The sequence below is a fragment of the Pristiophorus japonicus genome, chromosome 1 (genome assembly GCF_044704955.1).
Source record: "Pristiophorus japonicus isolate sPriJap1 chromosome 1, sPriJap1.hap1, whole genome shotgun sequence".
Classification (NCBI taxonomy): Eukaryota; Metazoa; Chordata; class Chondrichthyes; family Pristiophoridae; genus Pristiophorus; species Pristiophorus japonicus.
This window is the reverse complement of record NC_091977.1, coordinates 8,402,502-8,427,007: the sequence shown is the minus strand read 5'-3', so window position 1 is coordinate 8,427,007 and position 24,506 is coordinate 8,402,502. Positions and strand designations below refer to the sequence as shown.

The 24,506-nt window shown below is 47.6% G+C and overlaps 1 protein-coding gene across 1 annotated transcript in view; it reads right to left on the bottom strand.

Moving 5' to 3' along the window:
• The window catches only part of dab2 (DAB adaptor protein 2), an 82,192-nt gene extending 63,429 nt beyond the window's left edge, over window positions 1–18,763 (bottom strand). The window contains exon 1 of the mRNA XM_070877251.1: window positions 18,700–18,763. The gene's annotated coding sequence lies outside the window, so the exon portion shown is untranslated. The remainder of the gene's footprint in view (window positions 1–18,699) is intronic.
• Between the last annotated feature and the right edge of the window lie 5,743 nt (window positions 18,764–24,506).

Genomic DNA, 24,506 nt, shown 5'->3' with positions numbered 1-24,506 from the left:
AGATAGAACTAGCAGGGAACTATAGACCAGTTGGCTCAACAATGGTAGGAAACAGTAGAACCTGCGCTCAAGATTAAACATGTAGACAGAATTAAAGTTAGATTTCCAAGGCCATGTTTAACTGTTATTTCTTCAAAGAATTCAAATAAGATTAAAGGCAATGCAGTGGATTTTATAAACATGGACTTGCAGCAAACCATTGATAAAGGGGCACACAGGAGACTTGCGGCAAGGGTCAGTGTGTGTCGAGTCAGGTAGCAGACTGGATTGAACATAAGAATTAGGAACAGGAGTAGGCCATCTAGCCTGCTCCGCCACTCAAGATCATGGCTGATCTGGCCGTGGACTCAGCTCCACTTACCTGCCCGCTCCCCGTAACCCTTAATTCCCTTATTGGTTAAAAATCTGTGATTTGAATACATTCAATGAGCCAGCCTCAACTGCTTCCTTGGGCAGAGAATTCCACAGATTCACAACCTTCTGAGAGAAGAAATTCCTTCTCAACTCGGTTTTAAATTGGCTCCCCCATATTTTGAGGCTGTGCCCCCTAGTTCTAGTCTCCCCGACCAGTGGAAACAATCTCTCTGCCTCTATCTTGTCTATCCCTTTCATTATTTTAAATGTTTCTATAAGATCACCCCTCATCCTTCTGAACTCCGAGTAAAGACCCAGTCTACTCAATCCATCATAAGGTAACCCCCTCATCTCCAGAATCAGCCTAGTGAATCATCTCTGTACCCCCTCTAAAGCCAGTATAGCCTTCCTTAAGTAAGGTGACCAAAACTGCACGCAGTACTCCAGGTGCGGCCTCATCAATACCCTGTACAGTTGCAGCAACACTTCCCTGCTTTTGTACTCCGTCCCTCACAATGACGGCCAACATTCCATTCGCCTTCCTGATTACCTGCTGCACCTGCAAACTAACTTTGGGATTCATGCACAAGGACCCCCAGGTCCCTCTGCACTGCAGCATGTTGTAATTTCTCACCATTCAAATAATATTCTTTTACTGTTCCCCCCCCAAATGGATGACCTCACACTTGCCGACATTGTATTCCATCTGCCAAACCTTAGCCCATTCACTTAACCTATCCAAATCTCTGCAGCCTCGGTCCTCTACACAACCCGCTTTCCCACTAATTTGTGTCTTGAGCTACAGGACAGCAGGCAGGAGTCAAGGGAAGATTTTCATCTAGCAGGAAGGGGTGATCCAGCAGTGATCAGTGCTGGCACCGCTGATAGGAATTGTTCGCACCCAGGAATTGCTCGGGGTAAGTGGGTGGAGGTCTAAAAATCTCCACTAGCAACAGTGGTCAACTCCAGGAGGGGAATAGGAGATTTTGCACACCCACTCATCTCTCTTTTGGAGATGTTAAACACAGGGCCCATCTGCCCACTCAGGTGGACACAACAGATCCCACAGCACTCTTTCAAAGAGCAGGGGAGTTATCCCAGTGTCCTGGCCAGTATTTATCCCTCAAACAAATTATCTGGTCATCAGGTTTGAGAGAGCTGGCTGTGCAGAAGTTGGCTGCTGCATTTCCTAAATTACAAGTGACTGCACTCAAAAGTACTTCATTGGCTGTAAAGCACTGAGACATCCGATGGTTGTGAAAGGCACTATATAAATGCAAGTCTCTTCTCGGTCACCTGGTTAAAAAGGACTGGTCAATGTAGAAACTCCCCTTATCTCCATCCCCAGTGAATTAGTTCCTAGCCCTCATCCCTTTCTTCCCCCACCCCAGAAAGTCTCCAGCCAGATGAGAGCTTGCATCTGGCAGATGTTGGATTCTCACAACTTTCCCTTGCTTCCCATTAGCGCTTCAACCAGCCCACTCATTACTGTGACTCGTAAACCCATTGCATCAGCTAGGAATGGGTCCCTCCTCTTCACTCAATGTCACTAGTTTGGTATGCACATTAAGTGCATTTACACAGCACTGTTAATGATCTCAGGATGTGCGAGTGTTTTACAGCTAATTAAGTACTTTGAAGTGTAGTTACTGTTGTAATATGGGACACGCAGCAGCCAATTGTGCACAGCAAGCTCCCACAAACAGCAATGTGATAATGACCAGACCATATTTTGTGGATATTGGTGGAGGGAATAAACATTTGCCCCAGGGAGTACTCCCTGCTCTTCAAAATAGTGCCATGGGATCCTTGCCCCAAGGAGAGAGTGGACATAGCCTTTGTTGAACACCTCAACTAAAAGATGGCAACACCAACAGTGCAACACTGATGTTCGGCCTAGATTCAGTGATCAAGTCCCTGGAGCAAGACTTGGGCAAATAGCCACAAGTGACAAACCTAAAAGCTGCTCAGACAGTTGAAAATTCCAGTGTCTATTACAGGAAACAATTCCAGTGCTAGTTCGTCACAGGATTTACCAGCTGGTAGAGAAGGGAAACCAGGTCAGAGTTTTGCAATACCTTCAAACAGAAATTGGAGAACAAAGTGGAGGAGTGAGTGAGCGGGACATTGCCACACACCAGGATACAAACCACCTGTGAGATCCAAAGACAACTTAGGACCCAAATAACCCCAGTGATGTACACCTCAGGAGCAGTCACTGCCTAGCCACCTGGTGACAGACTGGTCAGCCCAAGTCTGGATAGCATCTCACCATGTTCACCAGTAACTCTGACCAGGGACAGGGTTAACAGCCAAGCAACCCTTAGGTAGGGAAGCAAATGGCAGGCATGCCAAGCCAATGATCTGCACTGAAGGAAGCTGGGCAGTCACCCTCCTGAGATGTGCCCCAAAATGCTCAAACAACAACTAGGAGCAGGAGGCCGCCATTTGGCCCCTCGAGCCTGCTCCACCATTCAATATCATGGTTGATCTTTGACCTCAACTCCACTTAATATCCAAGAGTCTATTGATCTCTGTCTTGAATATAATTAAAGACTGAGCCTCCACAGCCCTCATCAATCCTAAATGGCTGACCTCTTATTTGGAGACTAACCCCTGGGGAAACATCCTCCCTGTATCTACCCTGTAAGAATTGTACTTTTCAATAAGATCACCTCATTCTGTTAAGGAATATAAGCCTCGTCTACTCAATCTCCTCAGGACAATCCCCCCCATCCCAGAAATCAGTCTGGTGAACTTTTGTTGCACTCTCTCTATATCCTTCCCGAGGCAAGGAGACCAAAACTGTACACAATACTCCAGGTGCAGTCTCACCAGGGCCCTATAAAAACCCTGAAGATGTCTTACTCATACTCTAATCCTCTTGTAATAAAGGCCAACATACCATTTGCTTTCCTAATTACTTGCTGTTGCTGCATCAATTTGCTTCAACTCAACAGTTTTTTTGTCTATCAATGGCTCTAAATTTGGTGGAGGGTGGAGATAAACAAAGGGGGATGCAAGAATTGGCTAGTTCCAAGTGCAGGGAGGTGCATTTCTGGTGGATTACTACTTCACTGTGCACCAAAGGGCCCGCCATGGCACCATCACATGTGCTGGCCTACAAACTGAACACCCAGCCTGGAAAGACCAAGGTGGCTGTATTACACCAATCATGTTCCTGGAGTGGATGGTCCAGCTCACTGAGGAGAGAGAGTGTTGAGCTCTGCCCAATGCCAGTTGTCTGAGAAAAGTTGCTTTACCCATGATTTTAGTAGTGCTGGATTTAGAAATCTTGATTTGGCACTGCAGTGCCAAGTGTATTTTTGGGCTATCTGGTCCCATAAAATGTTCCATCCTCCAAGCACCTTTTAATATACGAGTTGCTACAGTTTTGAAGTGTCAGCTGTGGCTCTTGAACCCATGACCTTCTGACTCAAGTCCCACTCCAGGGACTTGAGCACAACAGTCTGGCTGCCTCAGCACTGACCACACCGTCAGAGGGGCAGTCTGAGATGTTGAAAAGAGGGCCCGCCTGCTCTCAGGTGGATGCAAAAGATCCCATGGCACTATTTTGAAGAGCAGTGGAGTTTTACCCCTGGTTTCCTGTCAATATTGATCACTAAACAGATTACCTGGTCATTACCACATTGCTGTTTGTGGGAGCTTGCTGTACACAAATTGGCTGCTGTGTTTCCCACATTACAACAGTGACCACACTCCAAAAGTACTTCATCGGCGGTAAAGCGCTTGGAGATGTCCGGTGGTTGTGAAAGGTGCTATATAAATGCAAGTTTTTCTTTAAACTGATTGCGGGGGTCTAGCTGCCCATCGCAAAGCTGAAACAATAGACCTGGTCCCATGAAGAGCAAGTGTACGAGTTGGGATGTTTCTAGTAGGGCTGGTCGAGGAGGGTTTGCAAGGAAGCAGCGACGAGGAAATCTAACAACTATCACCTCAAAACAAAAAGATTCTGGTCATCACACTGTTTGCAAGTGTGGCTCTTGCCACGGGCAAATTAGCAGCAGAGTTTCCTACATTACATCAGGTGACTAAAATTCACAGGTAGTTTGTTAGCTGAAGCACTTTGGGATGTCTTGAAAGTCACTATAGGAATGCAAAACTCAAGTCTACTTTAAGCAGACCACTTCAATTTGAAGTCTCGCTCCAACCAAAAGCCACACAACACCTCAATACTACTGGTCAAACAACTACCTTGACCCCCTGTGATACTTTACTAGTGCTCATCAAATCTCTGCTCCTGTATGGAGAGCTAAACTACACAACTTAAAGCCAGAAACTCAACTGCTTCACAGCCCAAGCTTAGAGTACATGCTCACCTTAACCAGGCCCCCAGTACCAATTGCTCAAAGTGATTGATCTGTTAGTTTAAAATGGTCATGACCCATTGAACTAGTGGGGGAATTTTACATAACCTCAGAGCACTAGAGAACTCAGCATTGTATTGTCTGAAGACACCTCAGTGTAATTTTCCATTAAGCTCCCTTTCTACAAAAAGAAAAAAAGGTAGAATTAGAACCTCGTTTCCAGCTCCTGCACAGTTTCCCCACCAATGGTTGTGGCTTGTTGGAGCCATACATTGGGCTACACTGAAGTGTTTGAAGTCTGCACTGCCCTCACCACCTGACAGCAGAGAGAAACCAGGTCCATGAGGTCACCACCTCATTTGTGCAAGAGACGCTCGCTGGCCAGTGCCTGATAAAGAGCCTTCAGCTCCCGATAAGAGGAATTGCATTTCAGTTTGAGAATGTGCAGCCAGAGAATGCTCAACTCCACGAGCATTGCCAGTTGTGTCATACCAGGGACAATACCTTCACACCAAGAGCAAGTGGATATTTCAATAACTTTAAATTGGAGACCAAAAAAAGTGTTGGATATACAGCTGGGGAAAAAAGAATTATGGGGTGGGATTAATTAAGAGCCAGCACTGGCTCAATGGGCCAAATGGTCTCCTGTGCCACATCATTCTGGAACGTCAATGTATTCACAGGTAGTTTTGAATGCTATCCAATTGATCAAAGCCTAGATGCAGTTTGAGTTTGAAAGTCCAGAGCTCCCAATTCTTAAAGATTCCAACATCGAGACTCAGACAAGGAGGAACCCCCGATCGTTACAAACCTTTCAGACTGTCTGCAAAAAAAAAGACAAATGTCAGCGTAAATGGATCTGTGCTCATTGTCCCCATGGAGGAAGGGGGTGTAGCTGCCAATCTATTACTGCAGATTGATGTACACTGGAGGGAATGCCCCACAGCCAGCACATTTAGAGCCAAACAAGGATAAGGTTTTTCCCTGAGCAAGTTAACTAGTCGGAGGTACTCGTGAGGTCAAGGGGAAAGCCAATCCTACTTGCCTGCTCTTGGGTTAGCCTTCTCTGCCCACTACCACCCCACAACCACAGGTCAAGCCAAGGCTCCCATTCTAGTCACCCACTCTGCCAATCCCTCCCAAACACAGACCAGGCACAGAGCATAGAGATGTACCAGCACGAGTCAGGGCGAGTTGATGCAAGCACAGTGCATTATGACTCGGAACCTGCACAGCAAGCGAGCCCCAGGTGGGCAGGGACAAGGTTAAGGGCACCCTCAAAGCCTCCTTGATAAAGTGCAACATCCCACCGACACCTGGCCCGAGACCACCCCAAGTGGAGGAAGAGCATCCGGGAGGGTGCTGAGCACCTAGAGTCTCGTCGCCGAGAGCATGCAGAAACCAAGCGCAGGCAGCGGAAGGAGCGTGTGGCAAACTGGACTCCCCACCCACCCTTTCCTCCAACCACTGTCTGTCCCACCTGTGACAGACACCAATTCCTGTATTGGACTGTTCAGTCACCAGAGAACTCAGTGAAAGCAAGTCTTCCTCAATTCTGAGGGATTACCTTTGATGGATGATCAGTACTTGCCAAATCATCCTCAGTTGCAATGATCAATGAGGGGGGGGGGGGGGAAGAGAAGAGAAACGGTTGATGTTAGCTTTTGGGTGGGGGGGGGGGGTAAAGAGAGGGCTCAATGCCCCTTCTGCAAGCCTCCAGTTCAAGAACAGAGTCCTACACTTAGTTTGGAAAGCACTGATACTGAACAGAATCCACTACTTGCATAACTGTGCGCAGCTAGAGGTTTAAAGTTACCCAAAATGAGACTGATCAGTAACAAGAGCTCAGGAATTAAAACCGAACTGAGGCCCAAGATTCCCTTCAGACCCACTTCAGGGTTGCCATGGATACTTGGAGTGAAGATTTTTCAAAGAGCCAGCATATATGGGAGTTCTGGTGGGACAGTTGTGTGATGGGAGGGAACGCTGGTCTCCCAAGCACTCTGCATTCCACACTTGTAAATGGTGCTTATTGCTAACTGGCTACAACAGAGAATCACCATGGAAACAGGCTTGTAGATTAACCATTTACTGCCTGCAAGTATTTGTGCCCACCATGCCCCCTCCAAGTCACCACATGGACTATCAGAATAGTCTTTAGCAACAGTACCACTTCATCCATGGAGACAAATTAAACTCCAACCCAGTAAAGTCTACGAGACTTTTTTTGTAGTTAAAGTTAAAAAAAAGTCACCTGGAGCGATTGGTACACAGTTCATGTTTGGCAAAGGGAGGAGCTTCACATGACAGGGCAGACACTACTGGATACATTAGTGCATTGGTCACACTTGGAGCAGGCAAGTCTGAACTTGACTGAGGGAATTGTGCTAGAAAAATAAATAATGCAGGCAGCTAGCATCGGCATCCATGGACCCACTCTCTTTCTCCCCCCCCCCAAGGGGATCAGAGAACTTCTGCACTGCCCCCGAGGGGGCCCAGAGAGTGGTGCTCCCAATTAGCCCTGATCCGGGGGGGGGGGCAGTCAGCAGCAGGGTAGGAGAGAGTTACAGTCCCACAGCTGTAGAATGCCCCCACCCCACAAGGAGATTTGGCCCCTTGCTGCACCATAATTTCAGCAGGCCATCCATAGTCTAGTGCCTCCATTCCACCAGGTCTCTTCAGATGCAGAATCTTCCTCCCCACATACAGAAGTCTCTAAACAGTCACAGTCCATGGGAGGGAGGAAGCAGCACCCCTTCAAAAAAACCATGACCAAGAATGTTCAACCAAAGGTATAGGCAGAGAGGACAGAGAGCCTAGTCTCGGACCTGTAGCTAGATGGCCCAGCTTGCACCTACTGCCCCAGTCTCAAATTCACACTGGATTGGTGCAAAAATAATCTCATTTCAAAAATCCTACCTTGGTCTGTTTTGCCAAGATGTGGGAGATGTCCCCCAAGACCCCCCCCCCCACCCCATACCTCAAAGCCAGTGTAGCAAATGTCAAGAGGCAGCTTAACAACTCAGACTTCAGTTATCTAAACGGACCCCTCACAAAAGAGGTTTTGTATCCCGTTCCTGCAGAATAGGTACAGGAAACTGGAGTGTAGCCACAGGCACACAGTGCAAGCCTTGTGGAACACTCCATGGTGCGCGCAGCAACTGACACACTGCATCAATCTGAACAAACACGCAAAGTCAGTCGATATCCAACAACGAGAACTCCAGCTTTCATCTGGAACCCATTAGCCAATTAGGGGCAGCTTCGTGAAGTCTGGTCCAAGATAAATATTCAGTACTTCCAGTGACGAGGAGCAGGGCACCCGAAAAGCACCCCCCCCCCCAACCCCAAATTCCTTGCTGTGACTCGCACATTTCCTCCCCCACCTCCCGTGAATGAAATGGATGTGTTGTTACAGGGTCAATGTTAACCCAGTGAGCACCAGGACTGGTCCAGTATGAGGGAGGTGGTGTTCACAGCCAGACCAGCTCTTGGCATCACCATTTGGCATTAAGAGGCAGTCACACCCCACTGTGGGGTAACTGACTTCACCACCCCCCCCAGTCTGCAGCAACTTCCAATTTAAACAAATTATACATTCCACAAATGGAATCTTCCACCTTTGATCACCATTTGTAACCATTACACAGAGGATTGGAATGGACTAGTCAGTTAGGCTTGGATTCTAAATGCACCATTCATTCACTTATAAAAACAGACTCCTCCACTCCAACAGGCACCCAGTTCCTACTGAGAGAGAGCCTAGGTCAATTTGCTGCATTAACAAATTTAAATGAAGTATTATATATAAATAATACTGCAGCAACTCGCCAAGGCTTCTTCGACAGCACCTCCCAAACCCACGACCTCTACCACCTAGAAGGACAAGGGCAGCAGGAGCATGGGAACACCACCACCTCCACGTTCCCCTCCAAGTCACACACCATCCTGACTTGGAAATATATCGGCTGTTCCTTCATCGTCGCTGGGTCACAATCCTGGAACTCCCTCCCTAACAGCACTGTGGGAGCACCTTCACCACATGGACTGCAGCGGTTCAAGAAGGGGGCTCACCACCACCTTCTCAAGGGCAATAAATGCCAGCAACACCCACACCCTGGAATGAATAAAAACCCCAAAGTATTTGATGCATTGAAGGGGAAAACTAGATAAACGAGGGGAGGAAAGGAATAGTATTGCAAGATAAAGTAGGTTGGGAGGCTAGTGGGGAGCATAAACACTGGTGTAGACTAGTTGAGCCAAATGCCCCGTTTGTGCATTTCAAAAACTCCCATCAGAGAATATGGCAGCCATCTTTTGCACATGGTCCCAAATAGCAATGCGATAAATGAAGCATTAACTTGTGGTGATGGTTGAGGGAGGAGCATCAGGACAGTGAAATCCCTGCTCCTTAGTGCCAGACAGACAAAGGCCGGAGCTAGAGAATTGTGGACAATTCTGGGTGTGGCACTTCAGGAAAGATGTAGAGGCCTCAAAGGGTGCAGGGGAGGTTTGCCAGGGAGGAGGGACTTCAATTAGGAGAGGGTCAATAACTGGAGGTCAGAGATTCAACAAATCATTGGAAAAATATTGAGGCAAGAGGCAGCAAAATTCAGAGTGGTCAGGATCTGGAACGCTCTACTTGTAAAAGGTGGTGGAAGCAGATTTCATGAATAATTTTAACAGGAAGTTGGACAGTCTTGAAGGATGAGGAATGTACAGGATTATGGACAAAGCAGGGGGCGGAGGGACCTAGCACAACTGTTCTATCAGAGCCAACATAGGCACAATGGGCCGAATGGCCTGCTCCAGCACTGCAAGTTCCTATGCAACAGCACTCCCTCAGTATCACACTGCAGTGTTGGCCTGGGACATGAGCAACACTTGAACCCATGACCTTCCAACTCAGGCGAGAGTCCTACCAACAGAGCCAAGCTGACAAGATCAAGGGCTCATACACCACCAATTGTCTGCTAGACTGAGCACATTGTCTATATCCAACATTGTAGATGCCAGTTTATGCATCAAACCATGACTCTTGGGTCCCACGCCCCCTACCTAGTCCCTGGGCTCTTCTCCCAGGGGCACTATCTGGCAGTGAGCAAGCATGAATCAATCAATGGGGAGTTCTGCCACCATTGTCCCCACAGCCTGGAACAGCTGCAAATACAACTCATCTTAGCTGTGTGGTGGGCTAGGAAGATCAGAAAGCCTTGTCCCAGCTCACTGCCCAGGACTGTCCCAGTGGAGGCTCATACACTCAACTGCAAGCCAATAATTCTGAGCAATCTCCATTAAAACTGAAATCACCATTTAATGAGGCACTGGAGAACACTGGTAAACTGCTGCCAATGTGGCAGCAAAGACCACCAGCTCCTTCAAAAGGGTAATTGGGGGCATGGGTGGAATGGACAATAAATGTTGGTCTTGCTAGTGAATCAAAGATGACAACAGAAGGGCTGTTAGACATTTGGCAGGGGGGGTGGGGGAGAGGAGAAGAGCAGAACCTTTGCTCGAAATGGTCTCGGCTTTACAGCTAGTTTGAACTGGGAACTTGGCCAATATTACTCCCCAGACCATGGAAAGGAAATGACATCATGTAGTGTGTCCCAAAAGTGGGAGAGGCAGCTGGACTGAAATGATGCTAACAGATTGTGTTGAGGCCAGTCTGATTATAGATCACTAACAGATTACTGTGTCGAGAGAGAGGCCAGTCTGATTATAGATCGCACTCAATGACTAGCTTGCAATGTTTAGTTTAAACATTCCTTGGGAAGCTTTTCTTGGGAAAGGAGAAATAAACTTGGCCACAATATCCTGCTCTGCATACAGCTGAACTGGAATTTACATTTATATAGTGCTGAATCACATCCCGAAGCTGGTGTTTGAAATGTAGTCACGGATACAAGCAGCAGCCAACTTGTGTACACAATCTTGGAACGCAGGAGATGAATGGAGAGATTGTGTTGGTCAATGCTGGTGGAGGGATGAAATGTTGGTGCCAGAACTCCCAGCTCCTTCTCAAATAAAAAAGATCCCAGGACTCTCCAACATCCACCTGCACATTGCCTCAGTTTAATGTCTCATCTGAAAGATGGCACCTCAAAAGTGCAGCACTCCCTCTGTACTGCACTGGAGTGCCAGCCTAGATCATGTGCTCAGAGGGGGGGGTGGGGAGGGGATTTGAACCCACAAACTCCTGGCTGCAGAGAGTGCTACTCACCCGAGCCAAGCTGAGGAGAGTGGGAGCTTGTGTGTGCTTTGAGAACCAGTACAGGCAGGATGGGCCAAACTGCCTCCTCCAGTGCTGCATGGTCCTAATGCCTAGAGATGCTGGATGTCAAAAAGCAAACTCCTTACCCCAAGCGCACAGGATGTCAGCACTTTTTGTAGTATGAGAATATAGGGTAGCAACCAGTCTGCAGTAACTCAGTAAAGTGGGCCTCCAGTTACTGCCATTGGAACAGCCTTTCCCCTTCAAGGATTTACTGTTTTAAAAAATCCAAGCAAACAAAAAAAAAAATTTGAGAAACAGGAAGTCAGCAGCTAGCCACCCAGCAATCATCCAGCAGTCATGTTCGAGGATGGAGGCTTTCCTGCCAGCACTGCTGGAATTTAAGGAAGTTTACAGGAGTTTTGTTTCAAACAAGTGTTCCTTCAGTAACCCCCTCCCCTCCCTCCAGCCTATTGGTTGGGCAGCAAATATCTTTCCACACGAGACACACCAGGAAATTGATTGAAGCAAGTTTGAGATTCCTGGAGGGAATGTAAAAAAATTTAAACAGGACTTCATTGTATGCGTGTAGATTTTCACAATGCTCCAGCCTCCAGGAGCAATGTTTTATGCCTGTGTGGCTGGGGTCATGAACAGCAGCTAAACCAGCTTGGCATGACTGACCAAGACTGTGCCCCTTCAACCAAGAGGGTGAAAGAGCCAACACTTTCTGCCAACACAGGGGGGCTTCCGTACAATCGGCTGCCTGTTCAGGAGGTTATAGGAAGCCAGCACACAATCAGGAAATGCAGAGTGACACAGCATTCGAGCACTGGATCAACAATCTCATGATCACAAGTTCAACCCCCCCCCCCCCCCCCACTCCATGTAAAAGTGCTGAAATTGAAATAAATCTGGCAATTTGTGGTACCAGGAAATAAGTGACCATGAAAGCTACTGTAACATTACAATCAGCCAACTGCTCATGTCTTTCAGGTCAGGGAACCTGTCAACCCTACACAAGTCTACTCCCAACACAAGACTGCTTTATAAACACAAATTTACAGTGCAGGAGGCCATTTCAGCCCATCGTGTCCACACCAGCCATCAAAGAGCCACACAGCCTTGTCAGCAGTCCTGAAGGTTACATATAAACCTATGAACAATGACAGAAAGGTAAAGAGCACCTAGCCCACAACTGTGACACCTCTTGTGCTGATGTTTTCAGTAGATCACCCCAACTAGGGCCATGTGATCTCCGAGGGGAACAGATTAAAAACCCAGGCCAATTTAGGGAGAAAAATATCTGGGGAAAATTCCTCTGACCCATCTAGGCAATCGAAATGAGTCCAGAAGATCACCCTGGCTGTATTAGATTCCCTGTAGTACTTGTATCTGTGCCAGCCAACAAGAGGTCATCCAGTCTAATCTCAATGACCAGCTCGAGATCCGTAACCCTGTAGGTTACAGCACTTCAAGTGCCTGTCCAACCACCTCAAAAGTGGAGAGAGAGAGAGTTTCTGCATCCACCACTCTTTCAGATCCCCACAACCCTCTCTAAGGATGGGCAAAGCATCACACAGCCCAAACACAAAACCTACTCGGGCAAGAAAGAGTTTGGGAGCATCGGAATTGCGGATAGATGAAGGTCCATCTAGTCTGCCTTCTAATGATGGAGTGTCAGCCATGGCTCAGTGGGCAACACTCCTGCCCAGTCCAAAGATGGCATACAAGACTCATTCCAGAAACTGAGCCCATAACCTAGGCTGATGCTACAATGCAGTGCTGAGGGAGTGCCGCACTGTTGGAGGGGGCATCTTTTGGATAAGACACTGACCGCCTGCTCTCAAGTGGATGTAAAAGATCCCAGGGCACTATGCCAAAGAGCAGGGGAGTTATCCTTGGTGTCTTAGCAAATATTTATTCCTGAACCAAATATATCTGCATTCTCACATTGGTGTTTCCTACATTACAATTGCACCTGCATTTAAAAAAAACTTGGTTGTAGAGCAGCTTGACATGAAAGGCACTATATAAATGCAAGTCTCAATTAGTCACATGGCATTGACTAGTCACAGCAATCAATCGCGATCAATGAGTCTATAATGCACCCGATAAAGGGAGTAAAGGGTTATGGGGAGCAGGTGGGGAAGTGGAGCAGAGTCTATGATCGGATCAGCCATGATCATATTAAATGGTGGAACAGGCTCGAGGGGCCTTCTGGCCTACTCCTATTTTAGGTTCTTAAGACCCAGACATGGTGAGGGAAACCCCCCAGTGATAGAGCTTTGGGAACTAGAGGCACAGTCACCTGTTCAAGCTTGCTACACATCACATCTCAAAATTACTCACTTATCAGCAAGTAGTTTAAAAAATATAAGTATCTAATTTCCACTTGAATCAGTACTATCTGCTTCCAGCATGTCTTAGGGAATGGGATTGGCCACTCACTGACTACACCAAACCTCAGTCCAGAGAGTAGGCATTAATCTTTAATTAAAAATCCATGCAATGTGGGCATCACTGGCAAGGCCAGCATTTATTGCCCTCGAGAAGGTGCTGGTGAGCTGCCATCGTGAATATAACTGTCTTGCTGGGCTATTTCAGAGGGCAGTTAAGAGTCAACTACATTGCTGTGGGTCTGGAGTCATAGGCCCAGAGCAGGCAAGGGCAGCAGATTTCCTTCCCTAAAGGGCATTAGTGAGCCAGGTGGGTTTTGCAATATATCCAGAGCACAGCACACAACTTTCTAACATGGCAGGCAGCTCTCCGAAGACTCCAGAACCTGCTGCTTCTGTTTAATTATTAATTCTAGCTGCAGTGCACAATAAGTCCACATCCAGTGTGGTAATATAAACATTACAAGCTTTAACAATCCAGTAAGGTCAGAGTCACCATTACCAATACTAAACTTTAAGATTCCAGATGCATTTGATTTATTTAAAATCCTGGTGGGATTGGAACTCATGTCTCTGGATCATTAGTCCAGGCTGCTGGATTACTAGTCTCACAACATAACATTGTGCTCTTGTACCCCTGAAGCTCTTTGCAGTGGGTGGGAATACACCCTCAAAACAACCTCCAGTTTATTTCTTGGGTGACTGCCTGGAGAGAGTTCAGGATGGCAAGCAGCCAGATAGATAGAAGACAAGCCTTGGTTAGAGTGGGGCCTGGGGAGATGAGGAGAGAAGCAGAGTTCTAATCCTTGATGGGTTACACAATCACACTAATTACCACATTGACTGAAGCCATGTTATATCAAGACTGGCCAATAAAATCCAACCAGCCAAAAAACAATTGGAGGAAAATGTTAAGTGTAAGCACTATGGCTTTTACTTCAAAATCCTCCATCTCAGAGAATGAAGGGAAGGTGAGCGCTCAAATATCTAACCTGGTTAGTAGAGCATGGGTTCCCAAGAGCCCAGGACTGCTCTGCTCCACCCACCCCCAATACCCTACTCCAAATTTCACAACTTCAGCCACAATTGCATAGTGGTTACAACAGGAATCAAGTTCCCATTTCCTCCCAGCTGGCAGGCAAAGCACTTAGAACCAGTCAAAAATTCACAGGAAGTCAAGCTGCTGGCAGTAGTGAGCTTGACCAGGGGTAGACCTTTGGCGGATTCCATGGCCGGGGCAGACTGGCCATGGACACTTGTCCTTTTCCATTCGTGTCACCAGTTAGGTTCCTGTTTCAGTGAAGGTGTCAGATTCACTCACTGGGCCATTTAAAACTGAGATGGAGGAATTTCTTCTGACGGTTGTAAATCTGTGGAATTTGCTGCCTCAGCTGAGGAAGCTGGGTCATTGAATAAATTGATGACAGAAATAGACAGTTTAACTAAGGGAAGGGGATATGGGGAGCAGGTCAATGATCAGATCAGCCATGATTATATTAAATGGTGGAGCAGGCTTGAGGGGCCAGGTGGCCTGCTCCTGCTCCCAATTAGGTTTTTATAAGCACCATGCCCAGATGTGGATTCTAGCAAGAACTACAGATAGGTGGATAGTCTGATGCGACCCATGTTAAGCATCCAGTGTCCTGCAATCAGGGCTCTTTGCACAAATGGGGCATTTGAAAAGTAAAAAAGTGCAGATATGTAGCAATTGTCTCCACTGAATGCTGTCTGAAGTCTTGGATTGTAATCTGCACTACATCTACCATTCTGGGCATGAGGGACTTCAGGTTACATTGATAGACTGGAGAAGCTGGGGGCTGTGCTTGGAGAAAAGGATATTTAAAAAAATTATATAGGTGGTGTTCAAAATCATGAGGGTCTGGACAAAGATACTTTTCCCATTGGCAGAAGGGTCGAGAACCAGGAGGACACAGATTTAAGGTGATTGGCAGAAGAACCAAAGGTAACACGAGGAAAAACTGATGATATGTGCAACGAGTGGTTAGGATCTGGAATTCACAGCCTGAGGGATGGTGGAGGCAGATGCAATTTTAATCTTGCAAAAGAGAGTTGGATAAGTATCTGAAGGAAAAAAAAATTGCAGGGCTACAGGGAATGGGACGAGCTGAGAATCGACACGGACTCAATGGGCCAAATGACCACCTTCAGAGCTGTAACCATTGTATGATTTGATCCTAGGTCAAATATCAGCTGATGTCCATGATCCCTGACTGAATCAGTGCAAGAAGCACTATTTTGATGAAAATGTGGATTTACTTGACTGCAAGTGATCAGTCGACCCAGGCTGATCACACTTCGTTTGGCTGGGTATCTAGTTTTGGGACCAGATTCAGATGCAAGAATAGACCTGCTCCATTGGTGGGGGGGTGGGGTAGTACACCGACTCGGCCTTGCATTTCAGCACTGCTGCCATGGCAACAATAATCAGGGTTTAGGAAGTTTGCGACCAGATTATCGGAACAGTTAGCTAAAGGGTATTGTTGAAGGGTCAACAAAACTTCAAAAAGCAAGTTTGTAAAGAAAGATCCAGACAGGCTGGTGCCAGGCTGTATGCTCAGGTCATTATGACACCCTAGGATAGGTGCCAGAAATCAAGCAATTATAGTACTTGGGAGGAACAGTTCAGAAGCTAATTACAACTGAAACAGTGGTAAATGTAGCATGGAGTGTAGGACAAGAGATTCAGTTCAAGCTGCACAAAACTAGTCACCAACCTAAAGTGCATTTCTGCATACATCCTACATTGTGAAGTGTATCAGAATTTTTTATTTTTTTTTAAAGAAAGAGAAAAATGCTACATTTCAGAAGCAGGCCATTTATCAAATGAGGTCAAAGGAACTTCTTGAAAGACCAGTCTATCTAGTTCACTACCATACTGGTGGTCACATCATACAATAAATGGAGCTGATAACTAATCAAATCAATCCATTAGTCTACAACAGACTCCAATAAAAAAGGAGCCAGTGTTAGAGCTTTGGGGGAACCCTAGTTCCAAGTCTTGTATAAATGGAACCTTTGCTGGAAGCAGGTACAGCAAGTGATCAGGAAGGCCAATGGAATCTTGGTCTTTATTGCAAAGGGGATGGAGTATAAAAGCAGGGAAGTCTTGCTACAGTTAGTGTATTGATGAGGCCACACCTGGAATACTGCATGCAGTTCTGGTTTCCATATTTACAAAATATATTTTGCTTTGGAGAGTTCAGAAAAGGTTCACTCAGTTGATTCTAGAGATGAGGGGGGTTGACTTGAGGAAAGGTTGAGCCTGTACTCACTGGAATTATGAGGGGTGATCTTATCAAAACATACAAGATTGAGGGGGCTTGACAAGGTGGATGCAGAGAGGACATTTCCACTGACAGGGGAAGACTAGAACTAGAGGGCATAATCTTAGAAGAGGCCACCCATTTAAAACAGAGATGAGGAGGAATTTCTTTGAGGGTTGTAAATCTGTGGAATTCTGTCTCAGCTATGGAAGTTGGGTCATTGAATAAATTAGTTTCTTAACCAATAAAAAGGGAATAAGGGGAGTGGGCAAGGAAGTGGAGCTGAGTCCATGATCAGACCAGCCATGGCCTACTCCCATTTCTTTTGTTCTTATAATGAGAGTCTAGAGACACAGCACTTACTGTTAAAGATTAGACAGTTAATTTGTTAGTGTCCACAGGAATTGCTGAGCATGCACATTGGTCTGGTCAGACCACATCTAAAAAGGCATAGTAGTTTAATCACTGGAACAAAAAAGCCTACTAGCTTTGGTGAGGCTGTTGAAGTGACAGAATTGAACCCAAGCACAAAGAGGGAGAGATAAACTGGTGTGAAGCATCTGGCAAGGAGGAGAGAGAGAGAGAGAGAGAGAGAGAGAGAGAGACCTCAGCTAGTGAGCATTACCTCAAATTAAACAAGACCAGAGAATAGTCTCAAGGCCAATTGGGAAGGCCTTTCCTCCCAACTGGTTTGTAGGAAAAAAAAACAACCAGCACAGGAAGGAATAGCCAGGGTAACAGGCTACCCCTAACAGACCACTTCAATCCAACAGCCAGCTTTGATCAGACAAATATATCCCTATTCAAAAAAGATTAAAGGCTAGGTCAAAGGACCAGAACACAAAAAAAGAGCAAAGCAGTTTGCAAATTTTAAACTGAACAGTCACCCAGTGAAGGATTAGTTCAGCAGGGCCACAAACAGATCACAGCAAGATGGACCAAGTAGAGTATGTAAGAGGCTAACTAGATGGTACATATTTACCCCAGGTCCAGACTTGAGTTAACCAACACCCTCCAACTAACCAGTCACCCAGCCCTAGACACCCCCAAACTAGCCAGCCAACATTAACAAGGTTCCCTTACAAGGGGGGAAAGGAAGACACTAACAGTCAGAACAGGCTTAATATGCCAATTGACCTTCCATGCTGTAACCATTTTATGATTTGCATTCTATTCCTCAGTGTCAGTGATTGGGACTTTTATTGGACACAGAACTGGACAGCTAAGACCAAGGCCAGTCACAATTAGGGATGGGGGGGGGGGGGGGGACAGAGGAAAGAGATACACAGTACTAGCAGTCAACTGAATGACCATCCCACCCACCAACAGGCAGGGCAGAGCACAGAACAGAGTAGAGTCAGTTATCTGGCATGCCCATGGGAGTTCTCCCAATCACTCACTGGAACTGTAGCAGAAAAGCTACCTTCAACTGGAACTGCAGGTTCAGTGACAGGACAAGACAGAGTGGGCCTCAAACACCAGCCTCTAGGTTAAGCACTCAACTCATAATTGGCCATTTAAAACACAAGGGCTTAGATTGGGCAGCAATAGCAACAGATTCAGCCAGGTTAAATGGGGCAAGTATCCACCAATTGCTCATCACAGGGACACTCAGTAAAAGGGTCATTAAGACAAGACCATAGCCCCCAGCTGAAAACTAGAGAATCCTAAACTAATGAAAATGGCCATCAAGATTCCAGAGTCAGATAGGCAGGAGTAGCCATGAATCACTTCACCTCAAAACAAATCAGGCCAGAGGCTGCCATAGTAGAGGTACTGACTAGTAACTTCTATCCATTGGGAGCTGTAGTGCCCCAAATCACAGCCCTGAATTTTGCAGAAGATACCAACACCAAAAAGGTTAGTGGGAATAGAATAGACAACAAACAAGACTTCAGTTGGAGTATCCACAGGTGACAATTTAGGCAGAAAGTACTCACCATATTAATTCACATCACTTAGTGACCCATTCTACCCCACCTAAAGTTCTAGGGGCAGTAGGTGAGAGTTGAGGAACAAAGGGAGATGTCACAAGATGTAAAAAAAAAATGCTCTAACCACAGGATCAATAATCTAACTAACAGGTTGCAAGAACCCACTTAGTCAAACTCAAAACTTACCACAGCCAACACAGAACACCTTCTCGAACTTCTCACACCTCCCAACTCTGCCTCTAAATCCTCTCTAGTCAGGTGACCAATCAACACCACTTCCTGTGAGAGGTCACGTGACTTCCATGTCAGCAAGTAGCACTTGCCTCCATCCATTGATCTACATCCTGCAAAGCAACGACCCTGTTATCTCCCTGTCAGCACACCATTATTCTCCACTCCCTTTTCTTCCCTTATCACCAAAACAACATTTCTGCTGTTGTTTTGCTTGTGTGTAGTTTTCCTTGATGTTTTTTTGCTTGTGTGTAGTTTTCCTTGATGTTTTTTTGCTTGCTGTGACTTTGTCCCTTGAAGAAGGAAGAGCAGCAACACTGAGCGCTCAGCGCATTAAAAGGGTTCTCCGGCTCAATCTCTGGCGCACGTTGAGTTAGCTGCTGCCTCCTGTAGCAGTGCGAGAGGCGTTTCATCATCACTCGCCCCCCCCCAGCCCCCCCGCCCCGTCAGAAGTGGAGACTTCACTCCGGGGGGCCGCCGCCCAGGAATACGCCCCTCACCGAGCGAGGTCTCGGGTAGCTGGCGGAGGGGGAGGGGGCCCTGGCTGGCAAGGGGACCAGAGCCGCCGATGTAGTGGATGCCGGAGCCGCAGGCTGGATGTCACCAGAGCACCTGGCGCGGCACCTATCCGGTCCGTGGCCAAAGCCGTCGAGACACTAAAGGAGGCGCTGGACCCTGACCCCGCTCGGTGTGTCGAGGAGGCTCGGGCGCGTGGAGCGATCCCGTCCCAGCTGACCCCCGTCCGGATGGAATTCCTCATCGGCGCCAGGCCCCCGAGACCTCCCTCGGGAGCTGGCACCTCGCAGCCCTGCGCCGTCTCCCGGGGAGCCCCTCTATGCGATGCCGCTCCGCGCCGGACAGGTTTCCGCTACGGGCTGCTCGTGCGTGCTCTCCACTTCATCGTTCCCGTCTGCCGTCCGGACAAGGCCTAGCGCATCACCATGCCATCCTGAGGAGGCGGGGGGGGGGTCCCCAGTTGAGGGCCCGCTAGGCGGGAGTCCTCCCCTTCTCCATTGGGGACTTGGCCTGGAGGGTGGTGCACGGAGCAGTCCCGTGCAATACGTGTTTAAGTCGGTTCACGGACTCCCGACACGCCTGCAATTTCTGCGGTCTGGCGGGCAGTCCGTGTTCCGTGTGTACGTGCGGTGTGCGAGGTTGCAGCCCCACTTCCATTATTTGAAGGGGCTGCTCTTCGATTTCTGGCTGCACTTCAGTCCCACACTCCTGATCTTTGGGCACCCTGTGCGGAGGGGAGCGGGCAGGTCGGAAGGCCTCCTCCTAGGACTGCTGCTGGGCACGGCCAAGGGGGCCATCAGCCGGTCCAGGCAGCGGGCGGTCGAGGGGGTCATTCAGCCCGACTGCCTGCCTCTCTCCCGCGGTTACATAGAAACATAGAAACATAGAAACATAGAAAATAGGTGCAGGAGTAGGCCATTCGGCCCTTCTAGCCTGCACTGCCATTCAATGAGTTCATGGCTGAACATGAAACTTCAGTACCCCATTCCTGCTTTCTCGCCATACCCCTTGATTCCCCTAGTAGTAAGGACTTCATCTAACTCCTTTTTGAATATATTTTGTGAATTGGCCTCAACAACTTTCTGTGGTAGAGAATTCCACAGGTTCACCACTCTCTGGGTGAAGAAATTCCTCCTCATCTCGGTCCTAAATGGCTTCCCCCTTATCCTTAGACTGTGTCCCCTGGTTCTGGACTTCCCCAACATTGGGAACATTCTTCCTGCATCTAACCTGTCTAACCCCGTCAGAATTTTAAACGTTTCTATGAGGTCCCCTCTCATTCTTCTGAACTCCAGTGAATACAAGCCCAGTTGATCCAGTCTTTCTTGATAGGTCAGTCCCGCCATCCCGGGAATCAGTCTGGTGAACCTTCGCTGCACTCCCTCAATAGCAAGAATGTCCTTCCTCAGGTTAGGAGACCAAAACTGTACACAATACTCCAGGTGTGGCCTCACCAATGCCCTGTACAATTGTAGCAACACCTCCCTGCCCTTGTACTCAAATCCCCTCGCTATGAAGGCCAACATGCCATTTGCTTTCTTAACCGCCTGCTGTACCTGCATGCCAACCTTCAATGACTGATGTACCATGACACCCAGGTCTCTTTGCACCTCCCCTTTTCCTAATCTGTCACCATTCAGATAATAGTCTGTCTCTCTGTTTTTACCACCAAAGTGGATAACCTCACATTTATCCACATTATACTTCATCTGCCATGCATTTGCCCACTCACCTAACCTATCCAAGTCGCTCTGCAGCCTCATAGAATCCTCCTTGCAGCTCACACTGCCACCCAACTTAGTGTCATCCGCAAATTTGGAGATACTACATTTAATCCCCTCGTCTAAATCATTAATGTACAGTGTAAACAGCTGGGGCCCCAGCACAGAACCTTGCGGTACCCCACTAGTCACTGCCTGCCATTCTGAAAAGTCCCAATTTACTCCTACTCTTTGCTTCCTGTCTGACAACCAGTTCTCAATCCATGTCAGCACACTACCCCCAATCCCATGTGCTTTAACTTTGCACATTAATCTCTTGTGTGGGACCTTGTCGAAAGCCTTCTGAAAGTCCAAATATACCACATCAACTGGTTCTCCCTTGTCCACTCTACTGGAAACATCCTCAAAAAATTCCAGAAGATTTGTCAAGCAAATCCATGCTGACTTGGACCTATCATATTACCTCTTTCCAAATGCACTGCTATGACATCCTTAATAATTGATTCCATCATTTTACCCACTACCGATGTCAGGCTGACCGGTCTGTAATTCCCTGTTTTCTCTCTCCCTCCTTTTTTAAAAAGTGGGGTTACATTGGCTACCCTCCACTCCATAGGAACTGATCCAGAGTCAATGGAATGTTGGAAAATGACTGTCAATGCATCCACTATTTCCAAGGCCACCTCCTTAAGTACTCTGGGATGCAGTCCATCAGGCCCTGGGGATTTATCGGCCTTCAATCCCATCAATTTCCCCAACACAATTTCCCGACTAATAAGGATTTCCCTCAGTTCCTCCTCCTTACTAGACCCTCCGACCCCTTTTATATCCGGAAGGTTGTTTGTGTCCTCCTTAGTGAATACCGAACCAAAGTACTTGTTCAATTGGTCCGACATTTCTTTGTTCCCCGTTATGACTTCCCCTGATTCTGACTGCAGGGGACCTACATTTGTCTTTACTAACCTTTTTCTCTTTACATATCTATAGAAACTTTTGCAATCCGTCTTAATGTTCCCTGCAAGCTTCTTCTCGTACTCCATTTTCCCTGCCCTAATCAAACCCTTTGTCCTCCTCTGCTGAGTTCTAAATTTCTCCCAGTCCCCGGGTTCGCTGCTATTTCTGGCCAATTTGTATGCCACTTCCTTGGCTTTAATGCTATCCCTGATTTCCCTTGATAGCCACGGATGAGCCACCTTCCCTTTTTTATTTTTACGCCAGACAGGAATGTACAATTGTTGTAGTTCATCCATGCGGTCTCTAAATGTCTGCCATTGCCCATCCACAGTCAACCCCTTCAGTATCATTCGCCAATCTATCCTAGCCAATTCACGCCTCATACCTTCAAAGTTACCCTTCTTTAAGTTCTGGACCATGGTCTCTGAATTAACTGTTTCATTCTCCATCCTAATGCAGAATTCCACCATATTATGGTCACTCTTCCCCAAGGGGCCTCGCACAACGAGATTGCTAATTAATCCTCTCTCATTACACAACACCCAGTCTAAGATGGCCTCCCCCCTCGTTGGTTCCTCGACATATTGGTCTAAAAAACCATCCCTTATGCACTCCAGGAAATCCTCCTCTACCGTATTGCTTCCAGTTTGGTTAACCCAATCTATGTGCATATTAAAGTCACCCATTATAACTGCTGCACCTTTATTGCACGCACCCCTAATTTCATGTTTGATGCCCTCCTCAACATCACTACTACTGTTTGGAGGTCTGTACACAACTCCCACTAACGTTTTTTGTCCTTTGGTATTCTGCAGCTCTACCCATATAAATTCCACATCATCCAAGCTAATGTCCTTCCGAACTATTGCCTTAATTTGCTCCTTAACCAGCAATGCTACCCCACCTCCTTTTCCTTTTATTTTATCTTTCCAAGCCAGGGTGTCCCTGGAGATGGAGCACGCGGTGTCCACCGGTACGCTCGTGGCCTTCCGCGAGAGGTGGGCCCCAAAGGGACTGGAGTGCATCATCACCCCCCAGAACTGGATTTTAATTGAATTTATTAAGTTTACTTAAAAATGTTGGTTTAAGTTAGAGTTTATTGGTTGTGGCCCGTTAAGAAGGGAGCGCTCGCCACCTTTACATTGGTGATGACCTTTGTCCGTGGCAGCTAAAGTTAAATGAAGAAGCGGATAATCAGCCAGGGTTCCTGCTTCTGACCTTCAGTGACTTATCTTATTAGCTGAGTCATCAGCATAGGTAGTCCCTCAAAAATCGAGGGAGACTTGCTTCCACTCTAAAAGTGAGTTCTCAGGTGACTGAACAGTCCAACACTGGAATTACAGACTCTGTCACAGGTGGGACAGACAGTTGTTGAGAGAAGGGGTGGGTGGGACAGGTTTGCCGCACGCTCCTTCCGCTGCCTGCGCTTGGTTTCTGCATGCTCTCGGTGACGAGACCCAAGGTGCTCAGCGCCCTCCCGGATGCACTTCCTCCACTGAGGGCGGTCTTTGGCCAGGGACTCCCAGGTGTTGGTGGGAATGTTGCACTTTATCAGGGAGGTTTTGAGGGTGTCCTTGAAATGTTTCCTCTGCCCACCTGGGGCTCGTTTGCCGTGTTCCGAGTAGAGCGCTTGCTTTGGGAGTCTCGTGTCAGGCATGCGGACAATGTGGCCCGCCCAGCGGAGCTGATCAAGTGTGGTCAGTGCTTCAATGCTGGGGATGTTGGCCTGATCGAGGACACTGACGTTGGTGCGTCTGTCCTCCCAGGGGATTTGCAGGATCTTGTTGAGATATCGTTGGTGGTATTTCTATGGCAATTTGAGATACAGCAGACACCTCAACTGAGTGAGGAGATGGTGGCACGGCAAGTTGAGAAGGCTGTTAAAAAAAAACTTGGGGGTCCTTGTCTTTATCATCAGGCATAGATTTCAAAAGCAAGGCGGTTATGCTAAAGTGTCAGCTGTGGCTCAGTGGGCCGCACTCTCGCCTCTGAGTCAGAAAGTTGCGGGTTCAAGTCCAACTCCAGGAACTTGAGCACACAAATCTAGGCTAACACTCCAGTGCAGTACTGAGGGAGCGCCGCACTGTCAGAGGGCCAGTACTGAGGGAGCAACGCACTGTCAGAGACCCAGTACTGAGGGAGCGTGGCACTGTCGGAGGGGCAGTACTGAGGGAGCGCGACACTGTCGGAGGGGCAGTACTGAGGGAGCGCTGCACTGTCGGAGGGGCAGTACTGAGGGAATGCTGCACTGTCGGAGGGGAAGTACTGAGGGAGCGCTGCACTGTCGGAGGGGCAGTACTGAGGGAGCGCGACACTGTCGGAGGGGCAGTACTGAGGGAGCGCTGCACTGTCGGAGGGGCAGTACTGAGGGAATGCTGCACTGTCGGAGGGGAAGTACTGAGGGAGCGCTGCACTGTCGGAGGGGAAGTACTGAGGGAATGCTGCACTGTCGGAGGGGAAGTACTGAGGGAGCGCTGCGCTGTCGGAGGCGCCGTCGTTCAGATGAGATGTTAAACCGAGGCCCCATCTACTCTCTCAGGTGGACATAAAAGATCCCATGGCATATTTTGA